Genomic DNA, 8701 nt, shown 5'->3' with positions numbered 1-8701 from the left:
TCGTATTGAATACTTTGAATTTGATGTTGGTTGACAGTTGTTTTGAGTCCATCATCTGTAGTCCATAGCTTCATGAAAATAAGCTTGGACTTACTTTATGTGACTACAAAGCACTATAAACTCAAACTAGAAAAATACGAAATACCTCAAATATACGAGCTATGTTATGCCATTTAGGGCTTATGTGGTGGAAATAAACGTACTATACAAAAAATGGCTAAGAAATACAGCAATCAAGAATTTGAGAGTTAAGGAGAATATTTCCGACAAAGTTAAATCGAATATCTGTCTGCGAGGACCGGAAAGACTGGTAAGGCTTTAGTATTAGGTAATTAAGAAAGAAACATTGACGAACAGGTACATCCTGTAACACTGAGTTTAGTCAAACGAGACATTGCCAGCGATCCAACTGTATTTAAGGATTAGAATAAATCATGAGAGAAAATCTTCAAAATAATGTAAAGAAGACTTGTTCAAGGAAGATCGTAGAACACAAAATTTTTAGTTACACTAATCCTGGACAGAAGTGAACATAGAAAGCAGGCGGAAAAATAAAAATAACACCACTGTCAAACAAAGCATCTCAGAGGGATCCTCATAACATTCGCTCCTTTACATTCCTTTAGGTATTGCACAGACAGTGTAGTTTGAGTCAACCGACTTTGGTAAATCTATTGATGCTCATCTCTTCAGTGAACTAGATAACCAACTAAGAATTGCAGGCTGAAAGGAGGATATACATATAACATCTCACTTTTTCACACTACGAGTCTGTCCACTTCCAATAACTTGTCAACTGATGAGATCACATCCCTTCAGTAGATAATTTCGTAAATGTTAGAAAAGTAAAGTACATGAGCTGGATTACTCTAAGTCGTCCGCAAGACCATGTATATCGCCACCGTAGGCTATCTCAGTCGATGATTGGAGGACTACTTCAGTAGGACGGGATCAGTTAACTAACGTCGAATTCACACCGCACGGTTAATACCTAGATCGGACTACTATTTCATTACACTCAGGTACTATGGTTACTTTGGTGATAGTACAACAAAAACAATAGCATCACAGAAATTTTTTGACAAGAGAAGGTACAAAGAGAGGGAGACAATTGCTGCATGGGACAGTCCATGGCAAGCAATTGATTGATGCGCGTTGGTTGTCTTTGACCCTAGCGAGATTCACCGAATTGTCCTATATTCAGTGAGCTGACTGCTGGAAGACTTGGCAAATGTTGAACCACTTCACAAGCATTACAAACAGATGAAAATATTAGTAGGTAGAACGGGGAGTCTTTGCATTTATTGATCTGATCCTCAATATATCTTGTGACAAACTTAACATTATTTGTGATTAAAGCATTCCAGCCTATATTAAACTCTATAGTTTTCATCTGTTAGGTTATTTTGCTTGAAATGCATACGATGTTATTTCAGCATATTGAATGAGTTACTGATAATTATTGTCTTCCATCCATTCCTTTATACTGTACTTTCAGAATCCTATTACAAACAGTCGACAGATAACTCAGTGACATTATGGTCTTTAGTTTGTTGCGTGTTCCAAATACTGCTCAACAATTATGTTGCGTGTTGGCAGGTAGGGATTACCAATCTGTAGTGCCATGCTTCGTTCATAGTTCACCCTGATAACCGTTATGGTACAAGCCTTAACGGCGCATAATATCAGAAGGCAAAGGGAAGCGGCAACTACATTTTTATTGATGAATGATGCAGATCAGAAGGTTATAAGCACATGAGCAAATGTTAGCGAGCGAAACATAAATGACATGTATTGGAGATGGCTGGTAAGCCAACTCGAGAGCAAAGCAAAAATAATACGTACTGGAGATGGTGGGGAAGCCAACTCCTTTTAAGCAAGCGTTAATCAACATTTATAGTCAAACAAAAATGAATGACAGGCATATAATGAATAAGATACGAAGTGGGCATACACATACGCTCATATAAAAAGGTATTCAAGGTTAAGAAGCGAATAATTAACAAGATCAAAATATGACTCATAATATATAGGTGAATTGGCTTGGCCAGTAGCTAGAATAAAGTATATAGGCTTAACATATGAACTGATACTACAAGTTTCCACAACCCTACTGTTCTGAAACTTAAACGCAAACAAAAAATTAGAACATCTGGGGTGGCAAATAAGTCGCGAAATCAAATAATACTTCAACTCTCCGATATTGATGGTGACCTATTTAGTTTGACCTGAGATACCTTAACTGAAGACACTTGCTTAAGCATCACACCAGATCACCAATGGGTACGTCGTGCTACGTAAAACTCGGAACAGTAGTCAGCTTAGCTCATATGGTACTCAATATTTCCAAATAATTGTCCAGTTATTCCTAGTTGAAATTGTCCAGTTTACTTGAAATAGGGCATTCGAGTGGCTAGAATACCTCCTTTGACATGGCTTCAGATCCGAAAGTGTTTCTTAAAACTAAGAAAAGAGTGTACACAAAATGCTTGATACATACGAGCTTTTCAAGTAGTTTTTGAGCACGTAGACATAAACAACGGTTGTCATAGTAACAATAAACTCAACGTTGTTGAAAAGGTCAAATGGAGAATACAAAGCCAACTGGGATGCAACGTGCATCTCATTGGTCTACTGAAGTAGAGAATGCATATAGGTTTCAGTTGGCGGGTTACAGAGATGAAGTGGAATATTTTGTAGGTCTTTTCTTTTCATATTATTTACGAATGTTTTGAGAACTATAATAATGCTGACCCAGAGAAATGGACGAATACGGGATTTGTTAAAAAATTGAAGCGACGAGATGGTCTGTTCTACTATTTTAACAAGAATAGGGAGTGTTCAGACAAAGATATACCGAAATGCAAACTATATGTATATTAATAAACAAAATATAACTCAGTGAATAATATCCACCAAACTTTATTTCTAGAAGTTTTTCACAGTGCATACTCCGTCCAACAAAGGATGTGAAAATTTGACGCGAGTATGAACCAGCAAACATTAGACTATTTCAACCACATAATTTGTTGATGTTTCTTCACTTCTACATAATACAAAAGATTTACTGAAGTTCCCTGACTTTTTGGTAAAAGCGGAGCTTTTATTGATTATGAGTGGCTAGGTTGACTGCATACATAGTCTGATCATGGTTGAAACGAGTTTTTCCCCCCAACTTAGTCGAGGGAGAAAGAAGAGCACTGTATATTGATTGGTAGTTCAGCTAAATACTACATATTCAGTTTAAAGAAGTCTAAATAATAAAAGGTCATTTCTAATTACGACGATGAAAATGGTCTGTTTAACCTGTAGGGTCTGGTACTATGTCCAGCCTGTATAAAATATTCTAGCCTCTGGAAACACCAATTTATTCATTCTTCTTGAGTCATCTTTTGATCTTGTTAATTATTCGTTTACCAATGATGATGCATCGGATGTTCTAGTTTTACAACTAGCTACCAGTAGCACCTTCTATATTCGATCGTTCCCAGTCAGATAGAAATCAGAAGTCAGACGAGAAGAGGCAGGAAAGATATAATTGATTCGTTACCAATATATCGAGGACCTTTTCTATAAGCTGGCTAATGAAACGTAGGAGCTGTGTCCCACGCCGTGTTGAAACGTGATCTGGTACGGATGCATGACCGAAAGCCTTCAGTTAAACAAGTCCACTTAAACAACATGGTCAGCATCCAATGTCGAACACTTAATGAGCTATTGATTTTGGGGAATTATTTACAGCTACAGATCACTCCCCCCCTAGTGAGGTAGTGATGCCCCTAAGACGTGACCAGCCAGAAGTTTAAACCCAACGAGTTTGTCGTTGGTAAACACTCTTCTGATAGCTTGCTTCGTTTAGCAGCGTCTGGTCGTCTTTCCTTAAACTATGGGACCAAAATGTACAACATAGCAATAAAGAAATATAGTACAATGAAAAATTCCGGTTCCTTGGGAAACTTCGTCGTTCTTTTCCAGCCGTCCTGGAAAAGAGGAAAAATAGAACGTGTGAGTGCATGTCAAAAATACACTCGTACTTGCGTAGGGACACAAGATGAGCGGGAAAAAAAAAGAATAAACTAATACACTTACAAAAAGCGTAAAAGCGATCGGAAAAAATGGTTTTCCTTTGGTTTTTTTTTATATATAAAAATATATATATATATACGCTCAAAAAAAATTTAAAAAATGCTTCGTTTTTTTTTGTTTTTTTTTTATATAAATAAAAAAAATGAGCATATTAAAAAAAATTTTATAATAAACTATGCAAGGGTAATTCAAGATAAAGCTTATGTCCTACGTGCAATATTCGTTAAGATGTTCTGGAAATCTTACTCGTCTTCCAGAACGCGTTGTTTTAGGTTTATCTATCGACGTTGACGAAGTATCAAGTTGTGTGTCGGCTGTCGTGTAGGGTACTACGAGTGTAGTAGCTGTGTCGTTTGCTTGTACCGAAGGAAAATCGACGTAGCTAGGGTTTCCTTCTAAGTACGCTGCTTTGAGTCGGTCGATACTGATGCTATCGTTCGTACCGTTCTTATCTACTACATAGTACTTAGGTTCGCGTTGAAGAACTTTGAAGGGTCCTTCGTATGCTGATTCGAGGGGTCGTCGATGTGAGTCTCGACGAACGAAGACGTGTGTACTATGTCGTAATTCGGGTTGAACGAAAACATCAGTTGATTGAGGTCGAGTGTGAGCAGGTTTAACTGAACGCATAGCGTTTGTAAGCCTACTCGTGTAAGAGTTTAGATCCATGTTCAATGAAGAAGCTGAAGGATCCACGAATTCTCCTGGGAGTCGGAGTGTCGTTCCGTAAACGAGTTGAGATGCCGTGTATCCAATGTCAGCTTTCACTGCATTGCGGATACCTAGCAAGACGAGTGGAAGAGCGTCTGTCCACTGTGAAACGTTTGAAGCTGATAATGAAGCTTTTAGTTGTCGATGAAAACGTTCTACCAACCCGTTTGCTTGTGGGTGGTAGGCGGTCGTTCGGAAGCGCGTGATTCCTAAAAGTGAGGTTAGACAACGGAAAAGTCCAGATTCGAACTGGCGTCCGCGGTCTGTAGTGATTGTGGAAGGACAGCCGAAACTTGCTACCCATCGTTCGACGAAAGCGCGGGCCACGGTTTCAGCAGTAATGTCCTTAATCGGTACTGCTTCTGGCCATCGAGTAAAACGGTCCACGCATGTTAGGAGTATCCGTTTGAGTCGGGTAAGGGTCCTACCAAATCTATATGGACGTGGTCGAAACGAGCGTCAGGGGTTTTGAAAGAGCCTAAGGGACATTTGTTGTGTCTTACGACCTTAGCTTTCTGACAGCTAACACAGGAGCGTGCCCACTCCCTCACGTCTTTATTCATGCCAGGCCAGCAAAAGCGTTCGGCTATAAGTTTGACTGTTACACGAGCACCTGGATGAGAAAGATTGTGCAACGTATTGAAGACGTTGCGGCGATAATGTTTTGGTACAATTGGACGATCCCTACCTGTAGATGTGTCACAGAGTAAGGTTTCCTTACCTGTTCCCATCTGCCTAACACTTAGTTTAAGAGTTGTCGAGGATAACTCATGCTGAAGATCAATGTCTTCTTTTTGAAGCTGAGCGAGTTTAAGAAGGTCGATTCCTTGGAAACTGTTCAAGGAGCTAATTCGAGACAAGACGTCTGCGACTACATTGTTTGCTCCAGAAATATGTTGTATGTCTGAAGTAAACTGCGAAATGTAGTCGAGTTGTCGAGACTCGCGCGGTGAGTACTTGTCTGAAGATGAATTTAAAGAGAAGGTAAGAGGTTTGTGATCGGTAAAAAGCGTGAATTCTCTTCCTTCGATGGAATGTTGAAAATGCTGTACAGCACAATACATAGCTAGGAGTTCCCTACCGAACGTGCTGTACCTAGATTCCGCGTCTAACAACCGTCTCGAGAAAAATCCTAGAGGTTGCCACGAGTTGTTAACCCATTGTTGTAAGACTGCTCCGATTGCTGAGTCGGATGCGTCTACTGCGATACTAATGGGCGCTTGAGTGTCCTGATGAGCAAGCAGGGTTGCTTTAGCAATGTGTTCCTTAACTGTGGAGAATGCTTTACGGGCTATGTCGTCTAAACTAATTGATTTCGCATTTCCACGAAGCTGATCGGTTAACGGTTTCATAAGGGACGCGCATTTAGGTATGAACCGTCTATAGAAACTTACAAGTCCGTTAAAAGTTCGTAACTGCTTGATCGTGGTCGGTTCTGGGTAATCCAGAATGGCCGCCACTTTGCTCCTAAGGGGTCGGATGCCTTGAGCATCAATAGTGTGTCCTAAGAAGTCTAAGGAGTTAGTCCCGATTTGGCATTTCTGAATGTTGACAGTAATGCCATGCCTTTGGAGTCGATCGAAAACAATGTCCAGATGCTTGAGATGCGATTCTCTGTCCGGACTTGCTATTAGACAGTCATCAACATACGCATGTACGAAGTTGAGACCTCGGAAGACGTCGTCTATAAACCTTTGGAAGGTTTGAGCCGCATTTCTTAAACCAAAAGGCATTCGTAGAAATTCGTAAAGACCGAAAGGAGTGATGATGGCGGTTTTAGGAATGTCGTCAGGTGCCATCGGTATTTGGTTATAAGCTTTAACCAAGTCTATTTTCGAAAAGACAGTTGTACCTTTCAAGGTAGCTGTCAAATCGTGAATATGAGACAGCGGGTAACGATCGGGAATGGTTTTAGCATTCAGACGCCGATAATCACCAGTTGGCCGCCAATCGTTGCTATCCTTTTTAGGGACCATGTGCAATGGGGATGCCCATGGACTATTCGATGGTCGAATTATCCCTAGGTCCATCATGTGGTCAAATTCGTTTTTAGCTAACCTAAGCTTCTCGGGAGCGAGTCTTCGAGCTTTCGAAAATACAGGTGGTCCTGTAGTCGAGATGTGATGTGTAACATTGCTGGTTACACAAGGTAATTTCGATTGCGATTGGTATATTCCGGGGTATTTGTCAAGTACTGATTGGTACAAGGGGTCTATGGCGTGCTTAATCGTGACTGGGGATAACCTGCAGCCAGAACAAGGAGTTACGCAAACGGATAACTTAGTGTTTCCGTCTATTAACCTTCGTGAGCGTGTGTCGATGAGTAGATTGTGGTGTTGTAACAGGTCTATACCAATGATTGGCATAGAAACATCTGCAACAACGAAGATCCAGTGGATGGGTTTGCGTAAACCCACGTTAAGGTAGACGTACCTTTTACCGTAAGTAGCGATCGGTTTTCCGTTTGCCGCCTGTAAACTTAAAACAGACTCGCGAAGTCTGTCGTCGGGATTTGCTGGAAGAACGCTAACTTCTGCGCCAGTGTCGACGAGGTAGCGAACTTTCGTAGTCACATCCGTGACATATAAGAGGCGGCTGTGTTCGCCAGCTACGGTTGCCGTTAACGCGTGCCGGCTGGGAAGTTTCCCGAACTGTTTTTCGTGTCACTCGATTTTGGGGTCGGATAATTGCAGGGCTTCCTGCAATTTCTAGAGGATTTACCGTACTGGTTGTAATACCAGCACCAGTCGGGGTTGTCTGTCTCTCGACCACGAGAGACAGATCTCTTACGTGAAACGCTCCTACGTGAGGATTTTGACCGACTACGGTCATTACGAACTCTAAGATATCTTGTAAGCGTGTGACATAGTTCGGCCATGTCAGTCGAGGTCGATTGGGGTTTTTCTTTGATAGTAAAAACCTCGGCCTTAGAAAATTTGGTGATTCCCAAGATTCGATCGGCAGATGCAGCTAGTTCATCTATGGCATTGTTTTGAAATGAAACAAGCACTGCCTGCACCTGTTGAGGAAGTTTAGACAAGAAGAGTTGTCTGAATAGGCCATCATCGAAAGTTCGTTGGCCAACGACTTCTCTCATTCTAAGCAACATGTCTGTCGCAGAACCATGTTGTAAGTCGATATTGTTAAGGAGTTGGTCTAACCGTTGTCGATCAGTTAGGTCTCCGCGTTTTAAAATCGATAGTTTAAGCGTTTCGTAAGGTTCGGGAACATCACTAGTAAACATACTAGGTGTTACGTACCTGTTAAACTCGCGCGGTAACGCCTTAACTACCGCGAGGAAACGTGTGCGCGAGTCCGTGATTCCATGCATGCAAAAATCGGCTTCTGCATAGCAGAACCAGGACTCGATATTGTCGGGCCAAAATGGCGTTAACTGAATCGAAATAGGGGGAATAGACTTTAACTTAAAAACCTTGGGTGAGTGTTCCGTCATAGTAATATAGATAACGAAAAATGTCTAATTAAAATATATCCGGAAAAAAAAATTCGCGAAAAAAAGTATATCACAACATACAAAATTCAAATAAAGAATAACAATAATAATATTCCAAAATGGAACAGACTCATAGTATATTGACTTGGTGTGCCAGATCACGTCGGTTTCACCAATGATGATGCAACGGATGTTCTAGTTTTACAACTAGCTACCAGTAGCACCTTCTATATTCGATCGTTCCCAGTCAGATAGAAATCAGAAGTCAGACGAGAAGAGGCAGGAAAGATATAATTGATTCGTTACCAATATATCGAGGACCTTTTCTATAAGCTGGCTAATGAAACGTAGGAGCTGTGTCCCACGCCGTGTTGAAACGTGATCTGGTACGGATGCATGACCGAAAGCCTTCAGTTAAACAAGTCCACTTAAACAACATGGTCAGCATCC

Source organism: Schistosoma mansoni (assembly GCF_000237925.1).
Source record: "Schistosoma mansoni, WGS project CABG00000000 data, supercontig 0169, strain Puerto Rico, whole genome shotgun sequence".
Taxonomy (NCBI): Eukaryota; Metazoa; Platyhelminthes; class Trematoda; order Strigeidida; family Schistosomatidae; genus Schistosoma; species Schistosoma mansoni.
Note: the sequence above shows the minus strand (reverse complement) of the source record.